The 15366-nt window shown below is 42.3% G+C and overlaps 1 protein-coding gene across 1 annotated transcript in view; it reads left to right on the top strand.

Moving 5' to 3' along the window:
* The window catches only part of LOC311037333 (uncharacterized protein), a gene marked incomplete at both ends in the record, with an annotated part of 559758 nt that overhangs the window by 453089 nt on the left and 91303 nt on the right, over positions 1-15366 (top strand). The gene's annotated exons all lie outside the window — the stretch shown is intronic.

Genomic DNA, 15366 nt, shown 5'->3' with positions numbered 1-15366 from the left:
GGATGACATTGGTATCCTCCTGACCTGAAAATGTATTGTTCTGTTTATTAAAGAGCTGGAGAGACGGGTGGGACGGGTGGGACGGGGACGGGGGACGGGGGGGGGGGGGGGGGGGGGGCCCTGTTACTGAACTAACACTTTACTGTGGGAATATAGAGCTATTTAACACTTAATGTAACAAAAGAATATGACTTATAATATCCATTTAATGCTTGTGATTTCAGCCCTTTTATCTTCTTCCTCTACAGAGCACTTAAAGTGCTTGTCATTCTTGGCAGCGGAACAGTGCGTGCGCGCGTGTGTGTGTGTGTGTGCGTGCGTGCGTGCGTATGTGTGTGTGTGTGCGTGCGTGCGTGTGCGTGTGTATGTGTGTGTGTGCGTGCGTGCGTGCGTGTGTGTATGTGTGTGTGTGCGTGCGTGCGTGCGTGCGTGCGTGCGTGCGTGCGTGCGTGCGTGCGTGCGTGCGTGTGTGTGTGTGTGTGTGTGTGCGTGCCTGTGCCTGTGCCTGTGCCTGTGCCTGTGCCTGTGCCTGTGCCTGTGTGTGTGTGTGTGTGTTGTGTGTGTAAGTGTTGCGTTCTGGGGCAGGAAGTGGATGGTATTTGGCCTGGGGGTGCTGTTACTTTTCAAGGCGCTGGAATGGGAAACGTCATGGAGGTTTACAGCTGTGAGACAGAGAGACAGAGAGCAGCCTGGCAGCAAAACTACGACCTGGAAAACTCACACTGCAGCGCGGAGAAACAAGCCTGTACTTCTCAAAGAAGGACCCCCAGATTGATCTATCGCGACGCGTTGTGAGCTTGTAGATCAGCTATTCTCAAAGTTTAGTACTTTTACTTTTGGTACTTTAAGTACATTTTGATGCCAATACTTTTGTACTTTTACTCAAGTAAATTTTGAATTGTGGACTTTTACTTGCAACAGAGTATTTTTATATTGAAGTATTGGTACTTTTACATAAGTATAGAATTTGAGTACTTTTTCCACCACTGGACCCTGATCTGAAAATGCTTTGTGCCAGAGACGTCCCAGAACCAGAAGAGAAGATTTGTGATTAAAAAAAAATCAACAATTATTCAACATTTTTAAAACACTTTCCAGATTAAAAATAAATAATTAAAAAAAATAGCAGATGTAACAGCTCTCAGCTCTCAGACATGCTGAGAGCTGAGAGCTTGTACATCTGCTATTTTTGAATAGCCAGAGGATAAAGTGGTCAGAATGATTGTGATGCCGTATTAACACATTTTAACACACACCCCCTTGAACCCCAACCAAGGACCCCTGGGGGTGAAAATAATCAACCAGGTCTATGAAAAACAAGCCCACAAGAAGCGACTATCATAGGCCACACGCTCACTTTACCTGAACCGATTCTACATGTCTCCTAAATCTCAACAGTTTTCTGAAAAGCCTGTGTTTCTATATCAGTGGTGCTCAATCTTTTTCATGTCAAGGACCCCCAGAATGATATGTATTTGGCCACGGACCCCCTTCAAAATATCTTGTTCCAGGGACCCCTAGAAGCAAAGATTTGAGTTAAAAATGTTCGCTTTAAAAATATGTATATATTCAAAGATCTGCACACATTTTCACGATTTTTCAAAAATAGCAGATCTACAAGCTCATGAGCTTGTATATCTGCTATTTTTGAATAGCCTAAAGTGTAAAATAATGCTTTTTAGCTCACATCTAAAAATGAGACAGTTCCAGGTCTCAAAGGGTTAAACCTATATGTTATTTGAAAATAGCTGATCTACAATGCTCACTAGCTTGTGGATCTGCTATTTTGAGGGGGGGGAAAGGAAATAACACAAAATCTGGTACGGGGCTCCCTGCTGACATAACATAGGGTTAGGTTAGGTTACTAAAGAGCTGGAGAGAGACCCCTGTTACTGAAAAAAAAAACACACTTTACAGCAACTATCACTAAGGGAATACAGATCTCTTTAACACTTATTTTAACAAAATAATATGACTTAAATCCTTTAATCCTTGTGATTTCAGCCCTTTTATCTTCTTCCTCTCCAGAGCACTTAAAGTGCTTGTCATTCTTGGCAGCGGAACAGGGCAAATACATGTTAATTTGGGAGTCCATGAAATATGAAAATGTCAGGAAGGAAGCCCAAATAAGCAACTACAGTTTAGAAACAAGCCCAAATAAGCAACTACAGTTTAGAAACAAGCCCAAATAAGCAACTACAGTTTAGAAACAAGCCCAAATAAACAACTACAGTTTAGAAACAAGCCCAAATAAACAACTACAGTTTAGAAACAAGCCCAAATAAGCAACTACAGTTTAGAAACAAGCCCAAATAAGCAACTAGTTTAGAAACAAGCCCAAATAAACAACTACAGTTTAGAAACAAGCCCAAATAAGCAACTAGTTTAGAAACAAGCCCAAATAAACAACTACAGTTTAGAAACAAGCCCAAATAAACAACTACAGTTTAGAAACAAGCCCAAATAAACAACTACAGTTTAGAAACAAGCCCAAATAAACAACTACAGTTTAGAAACAAGCCCAAATAAACAACTACAGTTTAGAAACAAGCCCAAATAAACAACTACAGTTTAGAAACAAGCCCAAATAAGCAACTAGTTTAGAAACAAGCCCAAATAAACAACTACAGTTTAGAAACAAGCCCAAATAAACAACTACAGTTTAGAAACAAGCCCAAATAAACAACTACAGTTTAGAAACAAGCCCAAATAAACAACTACAGTTTAGAAACAAGCCCAAATAAACAACTACAGTTTAGAAACAAGCCCAAATAAACAACTACAGTTTAGAAACAAGCCCAAATAAACAACTACAGTTTAGAAACAAGCCCAAAAAAACAACTACAGTTTAGAAACAAGCCCAAAAAAACAACTACAGTTTAGAAACAAGCCCAAAATTTAACATTTAACATTTGCAGGACTCAATTCAGGGCCTCTTTATTTGTATTATTTCCGTTCCACCCTGGTGTCCCTACTCTGGGGCAAGAAAGAGGGCAAGAAGAGGGCAAGAAGAGGGCAAGAAGAGGGCAAGAAGAGGGGAAGTGAGCGTCGTGAATTGAGGCTGATTTTAGGACAATGACAAAACAGGCATTTTATCACAATGTCTTGTTTTGTTGCCTTTCTTTTCCGTCTTTCCTTCCAAGTCATAACAACCCAGGGAAGCTCTTAAGTGTGGTGGTGGTGGTGCTGCAGTGCATTGTGGGTATTAAGTATAGTGTGGCGTGGCGGTGCAGTGCATTGTGGGTCTGATGATGGCTGTGGAATTGTTAATGATGCCCTTTTGCTTCTTAATATCAATAACAGCAGCAGGGCTTTCCTTCACATCAGCTGCTCTCTCATAGGCTCCCACTAATTTAAAACTTAAGACTGTGTGTGTGCGCGCCCGTGCGTGCGTGCGCGCGCGTGCGTGCGTGCGTGCGTGCGTGCGCGCGCGTGTGTACTTGTAGCCTATTACCATACTCAAGTGGACCAAATGTCTCCCACAAGTATAGTAGAATTTGAGAAATGGACATTTTCCAGGTCCTCTCAAGAGAAAAGGTATCGTTTTTATGGTTAAACAAAAAATTAAACAATTAGGAAAATATTCCGGTTAGGATGATGGATTTAGAGGTGAGCTTTATTGGTCCAGAGTAGAGGTATGGCTCATTTATTTAGGGCTTTATAGGTTTAAAAAAAAAGACATGCACATTTTTAAGAAAACGCCATTCATAAAACCACTGTCCCAAACTGCACTGTGTGCACTGTGTGTGTGTGTGTGTGTGTGTGTGTGCGTGTGCGTGTGCGTGTGCGTGTGCGTGCGCGTGCGCGTGCGCGTGCGAGAGAGAGAGAGAGAGAGAGAGAGAGAGAGAGAGAGAGAGAGAGAGAGAGAGAGAGACATGTGTAATCCAGTCCCACATCAAAAACCAAGCTGGTATAATTATGAGCCAGCAGCACTTTAACATAAAGAGGCTATGATGACTCATCTGAGCTGATCAAAGGAATGTTGTTCACTACATCAGCCACGTCATTAACTCTGAGAGGGTGCAAATGGAACCAAGGACCCGTAAGGGTCCATTTGGTTCACCATTTGACCAATGTCACCATTGGTCAAATCACCATTTGACCAATGTGGCCCGGACCCCAAAATGAGTTTGACACCCCTGCTCTAATGCCTATATAATTAAAATCACTTGAACGTAGAAAAAAAGTGCTCCTATGAGCACAGGTCTCCACCATAGCAGGGCGGAATTTTGCCGTTTTCAATACACGATAGTGCACTTGGTGATACAAGCGCGAAATTTGGCACAGATGTCCTTCATATGACCCTAATTGATAATCAACCTCTGGCCACGCAAAAATCCTAAGATTTCAAGATGGCCACCACCAGTTTTCAAAATGGCTGCAACTGGGCCAACATTTTGGACTATATCACTTTGCTGGGGCTGTAAATCTTTGATTTTCCCCTTATTTTAATATAGGAGAATATGTTCTGAAGGTATTTCTACCAAGTAAGATAAAAATATATATATTAGGTTCCAATATGGCGGCATATTTTCCAATATGGCTGCCGATAAATTGCATAAATGTACATTCACATGAGCTTGTAGCACATGTATTTTTTTTATTAATTACCATACACAGAATCAATTTATAGCACATTTTAAAGTGATTTGGTAGCTTTTTAATGACCTAGGGCAACAGACTTTTCAATATGTTCACCAATAAATACAAAAACTTAGATATATATAGGGATATTTTCTCAAACAGGTGCTGACCTTTTTCTCTTTCCATGGAAGGACAAAACTGTATGGCATCTGCTGAACGCATGCAAGAAGCAAAGACCTGATGACTTTGATCCAATAGCTGATGCATTTTCATGAAGGGGGATCCATCTGAGGTCCTTCGACAGCTTTTTCAAGCCAAGTCTTTGTGTCTGGGTAGCTCAGTCGGTAGAGCTTTCACCTTCGGATCACATGGTCATGGGTTCGATCAGGATCAGTGTATGAGTAGGTAAAGTGAGTGTGGCGCTCCACCTCAGCAATACCAGGGGGTCTATAAGACCCCTGCGTTCTCAGCTGATACTGACAATAAGTCTCAGACTTACTTAATATGAACAAGTGCAACTGCTATGACAACAATGTCAGTATCTGAGCTGCGAATCATGATGTGTCAGATGCTATCCTCAGCAGCTCTGCCTCAGATACGGACATTGTTGACATAACAGTTTCACTTGTTCAAAGACTTGGCTTGAATTAGCTGTGGATTGCCTTTGGAAGGAGGGAAGGATCTCAGATGGATCCCGTTCATGAAATTGCATCAGCTATTGAATCAAAGTCATCAGGTCTTTGCTTCTTTCATGCATTCAGGGGATGCCACACAGTTTCGTCCTTCCATGGAAAGGGAAAAAGGTCAGCATGGCAAACAACTTCTCCAAATTAGGTTCAACACCTGTTGCAATAAATGATAAACATATGCAAGTCATTGAGGAGTTCATAGTACTCATGTACGATAGAACTTCATAGAAGTAGTTCCTACAAGGAAGTGAATGCAAGTGAAGTGCATTCCAAACAGGACATATATGGGGCCAGTCACTCTTGTGCAGTCCTGTTTGCCAAATTATGCCAGAAGCTGACAAGATGTGGATGTAAAAAAGCATGTTCTGGACACTGAAAATGCTTTAAGTTTGGACTTATCTGCACACCCCTCTGTGGTTGCAGTTGCTAGTACACTGGCCTGTCACTTGCCCAGCCACCATTGTAAATGAGAATGTGTTTATAATGACTTAATAACAAAACAAAAAGTAAGCACTAAGCTTTACCAAGCTAATAAATCACTTTCAAATGTTCCATAAATGGATTCTGTGTATGATAATTAATACAAATACATGTACTACAAGCTCATGTGGATAAACCATAAGCAGATGCACATTTCTGCAATTTATCGGCAGCCATATTGGAAAACATGCCGCCATATTGGAACCTAATGTTATTTTGTATCTTACTTGGTAGGACTACCTCCAGAAAATATTCTCTTATATTAAAATAAGCCCCAGCAAAGCGATATAGTCCAACACATTGGCCCAGTTGCAGCCATTTTGAAAACTGGTGGTGGCCATCTTGAAATCTTAGGAATTCCGCGTGGCCAGAGGTTGATTATCAATTAGGGTCATATGAAGGTCATCTGTGCCAAATTTCGCGCTTGTATCACCAAGTGCACTATGGTATCAAAATTCCGCCCTGCTACCAGGCCAGCTATGTTTGTCACGGTCTGTCTCTCCACAGACCGTGTCACCACTTTGGCCACTCCCACATTCCTTTCCTGCTCTCAGTCCTAATAACACACCTGTGCCCCCACTCCCTCGTCAGCCCAGCGGTGCCACGCCCATTACCAACCTGTGAACACTTCTCTAATCAACCTGCTGCCTATAAAGCTGGACTCATTCCACACGTATACACCCAGTACGTATATTGTCATTCCTGTGTTGTGCCTTGGAGAGTCCTGTTGGTTGACCTGTTCTTCTGTAAGGTTTGCTTTCCTCTTTACTGCTTGTAACCTACGTTTGGCTGTTAAGCTTTAATCTTGACTTTAATAAATCTGTGAATTGAAACGATTCTGCTTGTGGCTTCTGCATGTGTGTTCAGTCATTCTGCATTCCTGACAAGGTTATTGTGGACCAGCCATGTTGGGAATTCGCCAATCAGGATGGAATATGACAAATCGGACGGATCCGTCTTGATCACATGACTATAGAGACGATGTGTACCGATTTGCGCGATGTTTGGACAGAATTTGTAGGAGTAATATAAAAAAAAGAATCTGCCTCCTGGTGGCGCTATAGCCTAATAGGGCAATGTTACAAGGGTGGCATTTGTTCCTCAACGTAGTGTGACTGTGCGTGCAAGGTGTCACCGCAATCGGATGATGCGTTCATGATTTGCGGCATTTTGTTAAAAACTTCAAAATAATTAAATGTGTTTTTTTTTTTTTGTGGTGCCAACCACTCCTATATCTGACTTTGTCAGTGTGTCCGTCCGTATGTATGTATGTCCAATAAACAAACATTGATGACAACATCAATACGGGGCTCATCAAAGGCACCACTCTCTTCACACAGGGTGTGATTTTTTTTTTTTTTACATCTCTTCTCGGGGTCCCTGGTACAAAACACTTTCAGGTGGGGGTCCGCGGTGAAAATACATATCAATTTGGGGGTCCTCGACATGAAAAGGTTTGTGAACCACCGTCTCAGACAGAGGGCTTCAGTGAGGACCCATACATGGAGGCCATGTTGAAAAGAGGAGAGAGTGTTCTTTTATGAGCTGTAAGTGATTTCATTTGGGTTATAATAAGTGTTAAATATCTCCCATAGAGTAACCATTGCTTTTTATAGAGTGTTTATTCAGTAACAGGGCTCTTACTGTCTCTCCGTCTCTTTTAGTAAACAGAAAATACATTTTTTTTCAGGTCGGGATGCCAATCTCCTCCAATCAGGAGAGAGAAGTCATAAAAGGATAAACAAGTGAACGTGTAAGTGCCTGGGGTCATAAAAAGAAATGAGCAGACAAAATTGGAACTTAAAATAAAAAGCACATAAAATTGAGTCTCTCCATTAAGCCACAGCTGCATGAAGGAGAGAGAGAGAGGTATAAATGCCTTGATTTATAGTCACAACCAAACCAAAAAAATAGGAGATCTTCAAGATCACAACACGTCACAGCCCCCAAGCGTTGTGAGCTTGTAGATCGGCGGCTATTTTCAACTAAAGTGTGACCCCAGACTGAACGACCAAAGTGCCTTCATGATCCAGAGACATTCCAACGAATGTCGTTACAAAGTGGCGCCGTCACAGACATGAGTGTCCTTTTGATCTCCACTGTCACATGTGATGTAATGACGTCACTGTGTCACATGTGATGTAATGACGTCACTGTGTCACATGTGATGTAATGACGTCACTGTGTCACATGTGATGTAATGACGTCACTGTGTCACATGTGATGTAATGACGTCACTGTGTCACATGTGATGTAATGACGTCACTGTGTCACATGTGATGTAATAACGTCATTGTGTCGGGCTGCTGGCTGGATCACGGCGTTTTTAGGCATTCAGTGATGAATGAGGATACGCATTCTACTACGCTGACACCATAATGTGGAATGACCTTTTACCAAAACACATCAGAAGGTTCTACACTCCCTCCCTAGTCTGGGAGACTTCGCCTCAGAGCCTGGACAGCAGGGGCGTGGCCACTGCGTTCTGATTCAAATCACTAGCCAATGAAGAAAAGGGGGCGGGATCCACATGCAGTGGGTGTTGCATGTAAATAGGAGCGACGGGAAGCAATTTCTCCTTGAGAAATTGCGGCCGCCATTGTTGTGTACTGCTGTTTGCCTCTCGTCGGACTGTTTAGACGTGTTGCACGGCTCTCAGACCGGTAAGAGGCGTGTCCGCTCAGATTCTGAGCGTAAGCTACATCCTGCCCACAAATACCAGGGCTCTGGCCCAGAAGTTTCCTCGCCCGTCCCGTTTGTACGCGAGAGCTGGCGAAAACTTCTGGGAACTCAGATTACTCCCTCCCTAACTGACCCAAACAGAATGATTGACCTTTAAAGATGTTCAGATGAGGCTCTGTTGGCCCAGTGGTTCGCAATTTTGTTTTGTGTCAAGGACCCCCACATTGACATGTTTGAAAATGTTTTGTGCCAGCGGTTGCGGTAGGAGACACAAAGGAGACTCTTTGTGTCTCCTACCGGAACCGCTGTCTACCGGTCATCACATTATTGTCTTAGGAATGAGACAAAAACAAAATATCCATGAATTCAAAGTCTCCATGGGGTGACTATATCCATAAGGAAAAAAAGTCATTTTGGGGGTGAACTATCCCTTTAAAGTAAAAAAAAAACCTCTCCTAACTCCACTTGAGCTGTATCTGGTTAAAGTGAAGATAATATAAAGACACATTCATGTATCTGACCATGTATAAAGTCACCAGACCAACTGTGATGAGACAGTGTTGTGTTGTTTCAAAAACACGTATTTTGGTCATAGCTGCCTTCTGCCTGACAACAGAGATATATATATAAAGTATAAAAGCTAACTAATGCGACACAGATGCCGTCCTGGATTGAAAGGTGCAAAAAAACATACGTATACAGTATGAAGGGTTACAACACAACAACTGGTCTAAATTACTTGTTTTATTGTTGTATTGTTTTATTGGATCTTGTTTAGTCGATAACACTTAATTGTTTTAGCTCCTGCTCATTTGATTTAGCTATTTTGTCTCATCTGTTTATGATACTAGATAGCTGATATATGTCACTTTTACCTTAGCGCTAGGTATACTCTTGGTTGCTTGTTTTTGCAGGAAATGCACTTCAGACTTCTGGTGATTAGTAGTTTTCGTTTTTGTAAGTCTCTTTGGATAAAAGCGTCTGCTAAATGACTGTAATGTAATGTAATGTAATGAAAACACATTAAACTAGAAAATGTGCTCCTCGGAGCACAAGTCTCCGCCAGCAAATATTGGAATTTATTCCAAGATTGGAACTTTTTCTGCTAATATCTCCTGACTAAATGTTAGCTTGGCTGATGGCACTGATGTCACTTCGAAACATGCAATGCAATGTTTCGAAGTGACTCGCCTATTTATAGGTATGTATTTCGTCATGCGTCTCGCTAGCCAATCAAAGCACACCCTTTCAACATATTGTCACGTGTCACGTGAAGCTTGACCAATGTTAGCTTGGTGGAACCAAAGGAAATCAAACGAAAACATACTCTCCACCATGCCTTCGGCCTGGCGGAGACAATAACAACTAGAAAAAGTGCTCCTCGGAGCACAAGTCTCCGCCAGCAGACTTGTGTTGGGAATGTTGGGAATGTTCTAATTCTTATGTTCTAATTCTTACAAAAAATAGAACATGTTACTGTGTCATAGTAACATGACACAAGTGTCCTATCCGTCTGTATAACTGTCCTATCCGTCCTGTCTGTATAACTATCAGTCCTGTCTGTATAAGTGTCCTATCCGTCCTGTCTGTATAAGTGTCCTATCCGTCCTGTCTGTATAAGTGTCCTATCCGTCCTGTCTGTATAAGTGTCCTATCCGTCCTGTCTGTATAAGTGTCCTATCCGTCCTGTCTGTATAACTATCAGTCCTGTCTGTATAAGTGTCCTATCCGTCCTGTCTGTATAAGTGTCCTATCCGTCCTGTCTGTATAAGTGTCCTATCCGTCCTGTCTGTGTAAGTGTCCTATCTGTCCTGTCTGTATAAGTGTCCTATCCGTCCTGTCTGTATAAGTGTCCTATCCGTCCTGTCTGTGTAAGTGTCCTATCCGTCCTGTCTGTATAAGTGTCCTATCCGTCCTGTCTGTGTAAGTGTCCTATCCGTCCTGTCTGTATAAGTGTCCTATCTGTCCTGTCTGTGTAAGTGTCCTATCTGTCCTGTCTGTGTAAGTGTCATATCCAATTGTTACAGTATCCGCCATTTCTCAGCCATTTAGTGATTATTCCTGTCTTACCTCACTTTGAAAGAGGCACAGACTCTTTCAAAGTGACACATGTATTTATAGCCCGTTATACGTCACTAGCCAATCAGAGCACACTATTTCACCGTATTGTCAAGTGTCACGTGAGGCTCGACCAATGTTTGCTTGGCTGACGGAAAGTGAAAACAAACTCTCCTGGCGGAGACAACAATAAATAGAAGAATCCCCCCAGAAGCAAAGATATTTTAAAAAAAAATAGGAGATCTACAAACTCATAGCGCTTGTGTAGTATATCTGCTATTTTTGAACAGCCCAAAAGACATGTTAAAACGATGGTGCGTTCCCGGTGCTAAACGGGTCAGGCACTGTGTGTTTCCACACAGTCAGACTCGACGGTTAACACGTCATTGTGCTGCCTGCTGGAGACACGGCGTTTATGGAGCCTCTGAGTAATGGGATCCGTGGCTGTGTGTGTGTGTGTGTGTGTGTGTGTGTGTGTGTGTGTGTGTGTGTGTGTGTGGTTCTGCTCTCCCCGGGAATTAATCAGAACCAGAGCAGAGCGCTGATCAACAGAAAAATGCGTGTGGTTATGATACTGGGCTGTTTCCTGTGGCAGGCCAGCAGCCGCCATGTGTTGGAGGGATGTGTGTGTGTGTGTGTGTGTGTGTGTGTGTGTGTGTGTGTGTGTGTGTGTGTGTGTGTGTGTGTGTGTGTTACTATATACTCGTGAGGGCCCCACATGTCCCCACAAGACTCTATAGTTTTGCGCGCTGGAGTCGCGCAAACTGAAAATAGCAGATCTGCAAGAAGCTACAAGCTGAAAAACAGCCGATCTACAAGCTCACAGCCCGACGGGTTGTGAGCTTGCAGATCGGCTATTATTCAGCTTTTCATGGTTATGGTAAAAAAAACAACGTATGTGTGTGTGTGTGTGTGTGTGCGTGTGTGTGTGTGTGCCTGCGTGTGTGTGTGCGTGTGTGTGCGTGTGTGAGTGTGTGCTTGCGTGCGCGTGTGTGCGTGTGTGTGAGCGTGCGTGTGTGTGTGAGTGTGCGCGCGCGTGTGTGTGTGTGTGTGTGCGCGCGTGTGTGTGTGATGATATAAAGGCATACTGCATTCCTTCTCTCCCCACACTTCCCTCTGGCTTTGTAGTGGTTTTGCTCTGACAAACTCCAGGACTGTGAAAGTCATTAATAAAAGGGATAAACATTAAAAAAGAAGGAACGTCGTTATTCTCAACATGGCAGAAAGAAGCTCCTCAGACAGGAAGTGTTTCATACAGTTAGATAATAAGCTGTTTATCGTAATGCCGCTGCTAGAAATTGCGCATGAGATGCAGAAACCCACACAAAGAACTGCGAGCCTTATTGCCACCATGCTGCAGTAACAGTCTGAAGTCTAAGTGGTAACGTTTTAACTCTGAAGAGTGAACCAATGCAATGGAACCAAATGGACCCCTTCCCTTCAGGTCCATTTGGTTCCATCGTGTGTAGGCCTATACACTCTTGAGTCACAGTATCTCCACCTGTGTGCTGTTAAGTCCCTATAGCCCAGTGGTTCTCAACCAGTGGTCCGGGGACCACCGGTGGTCCTTGGGGGGATTCCAGGTGGTCCCCAGCTAAATGATGGCGAGTAACCAAATGGACCCTTATTAGATCTTTAACCCATTGAGACCTGAAGCCGATTCTACATGTCTCCTAAATCCAAACAGTTTTCTGAAAAACTTGTGTTTCCATATCGGTGGTGCTCAAACCTTTTCATGTCAAGGACCCCCACAATGTACATGTATTTGGCCGCGGACCCCCCATCAAAATATTTTGTTCCAGGGACCCCAAGAAGCAAAGATTTGAGTTAAAATGTTCGCTTTAAAAATATATATATATTCAAAGATTTGCACACAAGATTTTTCAAAATTAGCAGATCTACAAGCTCATAGCGCGGCACTCGGTGCCGCGCTATGAGCTTGTAGATCTGCTATTTTTGAATAGCCCAAAGTGTAAAATAATGCTTTTTAGCTCAAATCTAAAAATGACACAGTTCCAGGTCTTAATGGGTTAACTCTTGAGAGTGTAAAATGAAACCAAATGGACCCGTAACGTTTACGCTCTCAAGAGTTACATTATTGTTTAACATCTGCATTACTTAATTTACAAGACGTTCTACACAATAAGAGCAATGTAGCAGAATTATTATTTCGATCAACGTTGTGCCTGTTATCTCTCCTATATGGAACCAACATCAACACAGCATGGATGGAATTGTGGACAAAATCTTATCCAACGATGACAACATATTCTAAGTCTTGGGTCTGAGTGTCTAAATGTCATCAAGCGGTGGGTCTGCGGCTCGGATGCCCAATAAATAATGGACCTTGATATAAAAAGGGTTGCAAACCAGCTGCCCTATTATAGCTTATATGCCTGTGTTGAATGTCAGTCGTGTTGACCATGTGTCTTATCATTCCTGTATGTATAAGACCTCAGTTCCTTGACGGTTCTTAGACGTTGATACGGTGCTGTTTCCTGTTTGTCAGACTCCATAGTGTGTTCCTCCACTTCATATTAACCCATTAAGACCGGGAACGCATCTGTGTAATTTTTAGATTTCTTTGAGCTATTCAAAAATAGCAGATATACAAGCTCATAGCGCGGCACCGAGTGCCGTGCTATGAGCTTGTAGAAGATGTGCTATTTTGTTTTTAAATCGTGAAAATATATATATATATACATTTGTGCAAATCTTTGTGAAAAAATGGGAGGGGGTCCGCGAACATTTTGGATTATTTTGCGGGTCTTTGACAAGAAAAAACTTTGAAAACCATTGATAATATAGCAACATAAGTAAAACAAATTAAAGTTTTAACTTTAGGATTTAGAAGATATTTGTAAAATCCCCAGCAGCAAACATTTGAGTTAAAAACTTTCACATTAAAAAAGTATATATACATTCAAACTAAAGATTTGCACACATTTTCACGATTTATAAAAGAAATAGCAGATCTACAAGCTCGTAGCGCGGCACTCGGTGCGCGGCTATGAGCTTGTAGATCTGCTATTTTTGAATAACCAAAGAAATCTAAAAATGACACACAGATGCGTTCCTGGTCTTAGTGGGTTAAAAAGTGTTGCTATAGTTTTGGTCATTAGATTGTTGACACGTCTCTGTCTCAGCCTGTGTCTATATTCTGTGTTTGGCTTTACCGCCTCACAGCCTGACACAAAGCTGCTCTGTCAAAAAAATGTGTTCTTTGAGTGAAAGCACTGGAGTCGAGGCTACATTGCTTTAAATTCCACAGAACATTTTCTTAACAATCAATGCATTGCTGTGTTGAAGTTCAAAACGTGTCAAAAATCATCAGAGATTGGACGATCTACAAGCCCACAACATTGTGGGCTTGTAGATCGGCTGGAATATGAAATAGAGCGTAATTATCCGACGCATGTTTTGTAATAATAATCCAGATCTACAAAGTGACTTAATCACAGTGGAGTAAAGAAAAGTACAATGTTGCCTCTGAGACGTGGAGTAGAGAAACATTCAAGTGAAGTGAAAGCACGTCCAAACCAACTTCCGCCACAATACGATAGGTGTCTGTCTGTCTGTCTGGGTGCTCTGTAGCGGTCGCACCGATCGCCCCCCAAATGTGCGCCTCAGGAAGACGGGGCTGGGCGCACAAGAGATGGATTGTACATTCAGCCCAGCGCTGCTTCAGCCACACACACACACACACATACACACACACACATGTTTCTATTACTATACTTGTGAGAACATCAACGCTTTAAGACAGCCATTTTATGAATGTCATTTAAAAAAATATCTATATTATTTTGCCATGTTTAAGCCGAAAAACAGCAGATCTATAAGCTCACAACGCGTCGCGCTGCGACGCGTTGTGAGCTTATAGATCGGCTGTTTTTCGGTGCGTGGCACCGGCGCGCGACTAAAGTATAAATCATGTTTAACGCTAATTCCAATCCCTAAACATTAAACCTCTAAATGTCTCATCCTGACCTGAATGTTTTTCTAATTGTAAACGTATCTCTAATAATGTTTGTTTTTTAACTATAAAACAAGCATTTGTCTTGTGAGGACCAGGAAAACTGTCCTCACAATGTGGATTTCTTCAAATTCTACTACACTTGGTCTTCGCAAGTATAGTAATACACACACGCGCACACACACACACACACACACACACACACACACACACGCACACACACATACACACACACACACACACACACACACACACACACACACACACAGAGTTGACTTTTCACTAAGCCTCCCGTACGTGTAACATAAACCTAATGCAAACACAAAGAAGCTATAACACGCTCTGTGACATCATGCTACACAGCCGTGATGGATTGTACTTCATTAATGAACAGTAGGAGCTCTGTGTGTGTGTGTGTGTGTGTGTGTGTGTGTGTGTGTGTGTGTGTGTGTGTGTGTGTGTGTGTGTGTGTGTGTGTGTGTGTGTGTGTGTGTGTGTGTGTGTGTGTGTGTGTGTGTGTGTGCAACGGTACCACTCTATAGTATTAACCCATTAAGACCTGAAGCCCATTCTACAAATGTCTTCTAAAATCCCAACAGTTTTCTGTAAAACGTAATGTTTCCATATCAGTGGTGCTCAAACCTTTTTCATGTCAAGGACCCCCAAAATGATATGCATTTGGCCGCCGACCCCCATCTAAAAATATTTAGTTCCAGGACTTTTACCCCCCCCCCCCCCCCCCCCCAGAAGCAAAGATTATAGTTAAAAATGTTTGCTTTAAACAATATATATATATATGTATTCAAAGATTTGCACACATTTTCTCAATTTCTCAAAAATAGCAGATCTACAAGCTTGTAGATCTGCTATTTTTGAATAGCCAAAGTGTAAAATAAT

The sequence above is a fragment of the Gymnoscopelus microlampas genome, assembly GCF_963454915.1.
Source record: "Gymnoscopelus microlampas genome assembly, chromosome: 21".
Classification (NCBI taxonomy): Eukaryota; Metazoa; Chordata; class Actinopteri; order Myctophiformes; family Myctophidae; genus Gymnoscopelus; species Gymnoscopelus microlampas.
The sequence above is the reverse complement of the archived record's forward strand: the minus strand, read 5'-3'. Positions and strand labels throughout refer to the sequence as shown.